A 7,657-nucleotide genomic window follows, 5' to 3' on the forward strand; every position below is an offset into this window, starting at 1 on the left:
CCTGGGTAGAAACCTTAATTTCTGTTTCTTTATTCGTCAAACCACAGATAAGAAGTAAAAGTACCAATGTATGTTAACTAAGCGGGTGCTCCATTAATACGACCTTTTCTCTTATTTTTATTATTAGTGGCAAAGTTTCTTGCCTGTAGCTTCCACTCAGACTACCCTGCCCTTGCCAGTGATGGCTTGTGACTGTTTACTGGCCAAAAGCCAATAAAGCTTGCTTACCTTTTTCCATTGGCACATATGTCAGGAGCAGGGTTTAGCTTTCATGACTTTACTACAAATACATCAGTAAGAGCTTTTGGTTCCCTTCTGCATTTCATAGTAAATTAGTGTTCAGGCCCCCAGTGGATCAAGAGCCACAGAATTGGGACTAGATCCTTTCACATTAAGCCTGTGAAGGGGGCTAACTTATAATTTTAAGGGATTTTTAACTCCTGGTTCCAGCACTTGGTAGAAACCCTTTGCATGAAGGATATTCCCCAGACCCACAGGATTTGGCTCTCTGCCTCTCCACCTCATACAAGAAGCTCTTGCTCAGAGCTAACTTATTCACATTCTGGTTGAGTCTCCAAGCCTTCCTGAGAAGTGTGCGCTGTTAGAGTGCACATGTTTGGGTTTGGAAGCAGTGCAACAATGCTGGCTTCATTAATAACAGGAAGCACAGAGCCAGGAACCAAGTTTGTTATAAAAACGATAACAGCCAGAAAGAAATCCAACACCATTGAGTAACATTTTGGCAACTCTTAAACTGATATTTGGGAAAATAGTATCTGTATTAGGCAAATGAAAAATAAAATTAGATATGAGGTAAAGCAAAAAAAAAAAAATTTTTCTTTAACCTCAGTGGCTCATTTGGAATAGAAGTAGTTAACTTATTCAACTTGACATTTAAACCTTCTGTATATAATCAAGGGTTAATTTATTAAATTATTTGTAGAACTATGGAGCCATCTATCATTTGTCAGTGAAGTTATCTAGACTTTGGCATTAGTCACCTCAATTCAGAACGCACCCCGTATTGTACACCTGAAAATAATATATGTTAACTAACCAAAATTAAAATAAAAACCAAAAAACACCTCATCCCTTATTATTAATTCTTCCACACATACTATCAAACTATTCAACTATTGATTATGAAGATATACTTTGTGTGAAACATTGATGAACAATTAAAGTGTATGGTATGTATCACTTAATTCCCTATGTTGTAGTAAAAATAACATTAACACAGGTGTAAAAGTAATGATATTTTAAAACTCATTTCTTGGGGTGCCTGGGGGGCTTAATTGGTTAAACATCCGACTCTTGGTTTCGGCTCAGGTCATGATCTCAGGATCATGAGATAGAGCCCCACGTGGAGTTCCATGTGCAGCACAGAATGCACTTGAGAGTCTCTCCCTCCCCCTCCCCCTTCCCTCTCCTTCTGCTTGTGCTCTCTCTGAGAGATAAATAAAATCTTTTAAAAACCCCACAAAAACAAGCAGACAAACACAAACTCATGTCTTACCAAATAGCATAGTAGTCAAGAGTGGGAAATGCGGGGGCAAACCTCCTGAGTTGGAAACCCAGCTCTGATACATCACTTACATGCTCCGTGACTTTGAGAAGATTACTTCACGGATCTGTAGCTCAGTTTTTCAAACTATAATATGAGAAAAATAATGGCTCCTACTTCATAGAAACACTATGAGGATGAAAAGAGGTAATACATTAAAGCAATGAAATGCTCCCTACCCAGAATAAGTGCTCAGTAAGCATTAGATGGTTGTTCAAAATAGTTTCTGTTGTTATTTGTTATTGTTATTTGTTACCATGGTTACTATTATTATTATTTGTTTATGCATCTCCAGGAACTGATTCTGATACTTTGAGGACAGAAACAGATGTGGCAGAGAATTTTGGTGGTGGAAAGGTGCTGATGAGACCAGCCAGATCACACGGTGCTCCTAGCACTCCAGCATGCTGACTTTTGCTGGAGTGATACATCAGGACTTATAGCCAAATTGTCTCTTGGGGGCAAACCATCACTGATGGGGCAGCAAGTCTGTCCTTGGGGTGCTCTTTTTGGGCCTTGCTTCTCTGCCTCAGAGCATTCTATAGAATAAGTGTACAGTGGGCTGTGGGATGGGTGACTCTAAAGGCCACCAGAGAGATTATAGACAGTCGGAGGTAAGCTTTTACCCAAGAAAAATATTATTTTGTGGTGCTTGTGGGAAAAGATAGAATCACAACATTATCAATAATATCAGATTAATTTTAAAAACATAACTATATTGTAAAATATAGATAGAGGAATGAATTAAACATATATTTGTACATTTTAAAAAACAAATACAATGGCAACTCATGTAAATGCCCCTCAGGGCAAAAAATAGAACACAGCACCCCAGCAGTGCCTCTCACCACTGTGAGCCCTGCCCAATCACAGCACCATCACTTAAGGCATAGCCTTATCCTCATCTTGGTCATAATCATTTCATATTTTTTTTCTGAATGGTTTTACCAATTAGGTATGCATTTCTGATCAGTATAGATCAGGATTACCTATTTTTGAACTGTTAATGAATAACTCATACCATTTGTTTTGTTTTGCTTCTTGATACTTTTTTCAACATTATGTTTGTTTGTGTCAGAGTTGGTTAGTTGGTTGGTTGGTTGGTTGGTTGGCTAGTTGTGGGATTTTTTTTTTTTTTTTTTTTTTTTTTTTTAGGAAAAGGGATAAAGTGTTCAAACCTGATGGAAAACTTATTATATATGCAGCTTGGTGCATATGAGATTTCCTCTAGTATATACACATAGGAATGGAGCTGGTATGCCACAGTAATTGCAAGTAGTTTTCCAGAATGAATTTATCAAATACCAATAAATGTTGCATCATAGTTTCATTGGTCCACATCTTCAAGAGTGTGATCTGTTTTAGACTTTGTAATTTTACATGATCTGTTGAGATACTTATGGTATATTTTTGTAGTTTTAATGAGTATCTCTTAATCATTAAGTTAACTATTTTGATTCCTTGTTTGGTGAAATGTCTACCCAATTAATTTGCCTACTGAATCTTTGTTGTATTGTGTTATCTGACCTTTTTTTTTTAATGATTTTTTTTTTTTAAGAGTTCATTGTGTGGTTTGGAAACTAGTTCACTATCTGTGTTGTAAATATCACCTTGCATTCAGAAGCTCATCTTTGTGCTCTATTAAATGCTATCCTCTGATGAAGAGAAGCTGTTAAATTTAATGGGGTTGATTTTATCAATCCATTATTTTATGGTTTGTTCTTTTTATGTCTTGTCCTATATAAGAAATCCACAATGTCATAAAAGCATTTCCAGGATTAACTTCTAAAAGATTTATAAGTTTGGATTTAGCATTTTCACTTTGTGCTGGTAGTTTTTCAAAATGTATTATGAACAACTTCAATTATAGAACAAAACTGAAATTACAATGAATGCCTGTATGCCTTCAATTTAGATTCTAGATTAACGTAGTATTATATTTTTGATCAAGTGAGTATCCATCCAACTATTTACCTTTGTATAATTTATTAACCATTCTCTTTCTTTATACATTTCAAAGTGAACTGCAGAGAGCCAAAGACCTCCATACAGGTAATCAGCACGCATATTATTAACTAGTGTTCAATACTTATTTACAGTTTTTTCTTTAGTTGTGAAATTTACTTAAATGAAATGAACCAATCTGAGATATACATTGACTTTTAAAAACCATATACATCTCTGAAAGGCAAACTATTATGAACATATAAAATATTACCACAAACTCATAAAGTATCCTCATGCTTTTTCCAGTTACTCCCTGACCTACACTTTCAAAAAGAAAATTACTATTCTGCTATTTTTCATTATAGACTAGTTTTGCCTGTCCTAGAGCTTCATGTAAATGGAATGAAACAATGTGATTGTGTATGATTCAGCAAATCTTTTTTGAGGTTCATCTACATTGTTGTGTTCACCATAGTCCATCCCTTCATATTGCTGACTAGCATTCTGCCTGGTGCCTTTGCCTCAGTTTACTATTTCTGGTACCATTAATCATTTTGCATAGATTTAAATCAGATGTGGTATCATTTTCCTAATGCTTAAGGAAACCACGTTTCTTGTAGGACAGGACTGCTGGTCAGGCTTCTTTCATTCAACTTTATTTCACTTTCCTGGTTTGAAAGATATACTTTCTGGTTATAGAATCGTAGTATGATTTTTTTTTAATTTTTCAAAGATTCTATCCTTTTCTGAGTTTCATAGTTTCTTATAGGGATTCTCATTGTCACCTTTGTTCCTCTGTACAGGATAGGATATTGGAAATATCTTATTTTCCTCTTCATATTTTAAGATTTTTTTTCTTTTCTTTTTTTTTTTAATTTTTTTATTTATTTATGATAGTCACAGAGAGAGAGAGAGAGAGAGGCAGAGACACAGGCAGAGGGAGAAGCAGGCTCCATGCACCGGGAGCCTGATGTGGGATTCGATCCCGGGTCTCCAGGATCGTGCCCTGGGCCAAAGGCAGGCGCCAAACCGCTGTGCCACCCAGGGATCCCCCCAGATTTTTTTTCTTTATCATGTGTTTTGAACAGTAGATTACGTTGTTTGATCTCATTTTCTTTATATTTCTCTTCCTGGCTTTGTCTCTCTGAGCTTTTTGCATATGTGGGTTTATAGTTTTCATCAAATTGGCATAAGTTAGCCACGATTTCTTCAACTATCTCTCAACCTCTATCTATCCTCTGGAACTCCAATTATATGCATACATTCCTTGTAGTCTTACCACATATCATAGTCTCCAGTTTCTTTTGTTCCTCGATACTATATTCTGTATCATTTTTCTGACCCTTCTTCCATTTCATTGCTTTTCCTGTCAGCAGATTCTATTCAGCTGTTAGTCCTTCCACTGAGTATTGAATTTCAGGTTGTTTTACATTCTTAATTTCTAGAAGTATTCCTTTTTCAAATATACTTAGTTATTTTTTCAAGTTCTCTCTCTAGCAAATACATTCAAGCTTTCATTTTTCCTTCCATATGTAATAACCTAGTTGTTGCATAATCAATTATAAGTCCAATATCTCAAGTCTTTATGAGTCTAGATATTCTTTTTTATTATTTCTACAGGTTTCCTTCTTAACTTGATTTTTACTTTTTTTTTTTTTTTTTTTTTTACTTTTTTCTCCATATTGTTCTTTTAAAATGTATGGGTGGATTTTTATTAACTCTAGGGTGCCAGATTATTCCTTTGTAGTAGATATGGATTTCCTTCTGTTAGGCTTTTGGAGGCATTACTAGTCTAGAACTACTTAAAGCAAGTTCCTATGTCAGGTTCCCTGGACCACAGAGAGGGAGTGTGTAAGGACGATGTAAGTTCATGTCACAACTGGATCTGTGTCACTAAGGAGGGCATTTGATGGGGTGAGCACTGGGTATTATAGTGTATGTTGGCAAATTGAATTTATTTATTTATTCATTTATTTATTTATTTATTGGCAAATTGAATTTAAATTAAAAAAATTTTTTAATAACTGGATCTGTGGTACAACAGTCAGGATGACATTTTTCCCTCTCCTTGTTTTACTCTGCTCACATAGAATCAAGGTATAGTAAATGGCATTGATACCCTGGCCACACTGTGTCATAACCCATCATTTCTGTTCATGACAGTGACATCTGACTTCAAGTAAGAGATTCCTCTGGCCATGGAAGAGTGCTGGTATATTTTGTGGATAGCCTGGATATGCTGAGGACATGACAACTGGCAACTCTGATAACAACCCTCAATCAATGATGAATGGAAGTTGGTGGAAAATACTGGTTTCCTTGTCCCTCTGAGGAGCGATCTGCACTGTGTCCCCATGCTGCCCAGGGAAACTGAGCCAAGTTGTTCTGAGCATTAATCAGTTGCTTTACATAACTTAATATTGACCCTCTTCCCTTCATGGGCTCATACCCTCAGTCTCTGGAATCACTTCCTGTCAGTTTGGTTTCCTAAGAAACAAACCCTGAAGTTCTGAGATTTTATATACAGAAGGCTTACTGGAGAGTACTTTCTCCATATGTGAACACAGATCAAGCAGGATTGGGCAGAGAGAAAAGCTGAAGCTAACACCTGAGGCCCTTGGTGACACAGGGAGGGAGCTCCAAGGTTAGAAAGGCCTTCAGACATTTCCCTCACTGAGACATAGATGGTAGGCCTAGGCCTGCATATCCTCTGCATGGACTACTCATTAAATGTGGGCTGCTGCCAGGGAGGGGATGACCTCCCATGAGGAGCTCTCTTCAGCTGAGTATAGATCCTGAAGAGGAACTCACCTGAGAGCCAGCTTCAGCCCACACTCATAGGTATATTGGATTGAGTATGTCATTCTTGAAGGGGGGGTATAAACTGCATAGTACAGCATCTACTGTAGTTGCCAATAAACTACTTGCATCAAATCTGACTCTGAAGTCATCTTCTGTGGAAACTCAACCAAGGTGCAGAGCAACCATTTTCCTGCTGCCCCTGTGCTGAGTAAGGTATTGGTGTATATCTAATTCATCTCAACTATGAGAGTTGCCTTTCAGGATCTCTATTTGACACCTCTCTTTAAGCGGACAGCCCATGGGCCCCCTGTCTTTTTTTTTTTTTTTTTTTTTTGAGATCCACAGAAAACCTCGGGACTAAAGGACCTGTCTGTGGTCATCCGGTGTCGTGGTTTTTATCCTCCTTCATTTTCTCTTAGATGTTGGCCGGGGGGGGGGGGGGGGGGGGGGGGGGGGGGGGAAGATATTGGCCAAGGAATGCATTATTTTCTTACCAGCACTTTGATATTTCCAAGGAGATTTTAGGCATTTTCCCTTTTTTTTTTTTAATTGGAGTTCAATTTGCCAACATATAGCATATCACCCAGTGCTCATCCCATCAAGTGCCCCCTTCAGTGCCCGTCACCCAGTCACCCCAACCCTCCGCCCACCTCCCTTTCTACTACCCCTTGTTCATTTCCCAGAGTTAGAAATCTCTCATGTTCTGTCACCCTCACGGATATTTTCAGTCATTTTATCCACTTTCCCCTTTATTCCTTTTCACTAATTTTTATATTCCCCAAATGAATGAGACCATATAATGTTTGTCCTTCTCTGACTGACTTATTTCACTCAGCGTAATACCCTCCAGTTCCATCCACGTCGAAGCAAATGGTGGGTATTTGTCATTTCTAATAGCTGAGGAATATTCCATTGTATACATAAACCACATCTTCTTTATCCATTCATCTTTCGATGGACACCGAGGCTCCTTCCACAGTTTGGCTATTGTGGACTTTGCTGCTAGAAACATCAGGGTGCAGGTGTCCCGGCGTTTCACTGCATCTGTATCTTTGGGGTAAGTCCCCAGCAGTGCACTTGCTGGGTGGTAGGGCAGGTCTATTTTTAACTCTTTGAGGAACCTCCACACAGTTTTCCAGAGTGGCTGCACCAGTTCACATCCCACCAACAGTACAAAGGGTTCCCCTTTCTCCCATCCTCTCTGACATTTGTTGTTTCCTGCCTTGTTAATTTTCCCCATTCTCACTGGTGTGAGGTGGTATCTCATTGTGGTTTTGATGTGTATTTCCCTGATGGCAAGTGATGCAGAGCATTTTCTCATGTTCTTGTTGGCCTTGTCTATGT

General features: G+C 38.0%; 1 long non-coding RNA gene across 1 annotated transcript; it reads left to right on the forward strand.

Annotated features, from left to right (window-relative positions):
• Nucleotides 1–1,407: 1,407 nt before the first annotated feature.
• Nucleotides 1,408–6,444, forward strand: LOC102151881. The gene is made up of 4 exons (XR_005357723.1): nucleotides 1,408–1,711; nucleotides 1,860–2,178; nucleotides 3,585–3,616; nucleotides 5,675–6,444. It is a non-coding gene; the product is annotated as an uncharacterized LOC102151881 (long non-coding RNA).
• Nucleotides 6,445–7,657: the final 1,213 nt, after the last annotated feature.

The sequence above is a fragment of the Canis lupus genome, chromosome 4, assembly GCF_011100685.1.
Source record: "Canis lupus familiaris isolate Mischka breed German Shepherd chromosome 4, alternate assembly UU_Cfam_GSD_1.0, whole genome shotgun sequence".
Classification (NCBI taxonomy): domain Eukaryota; kingdom Metazoa; phylum Chordata; class Mammalia; order Carnivora; family Canidae; genus Canis; species Canis lupus.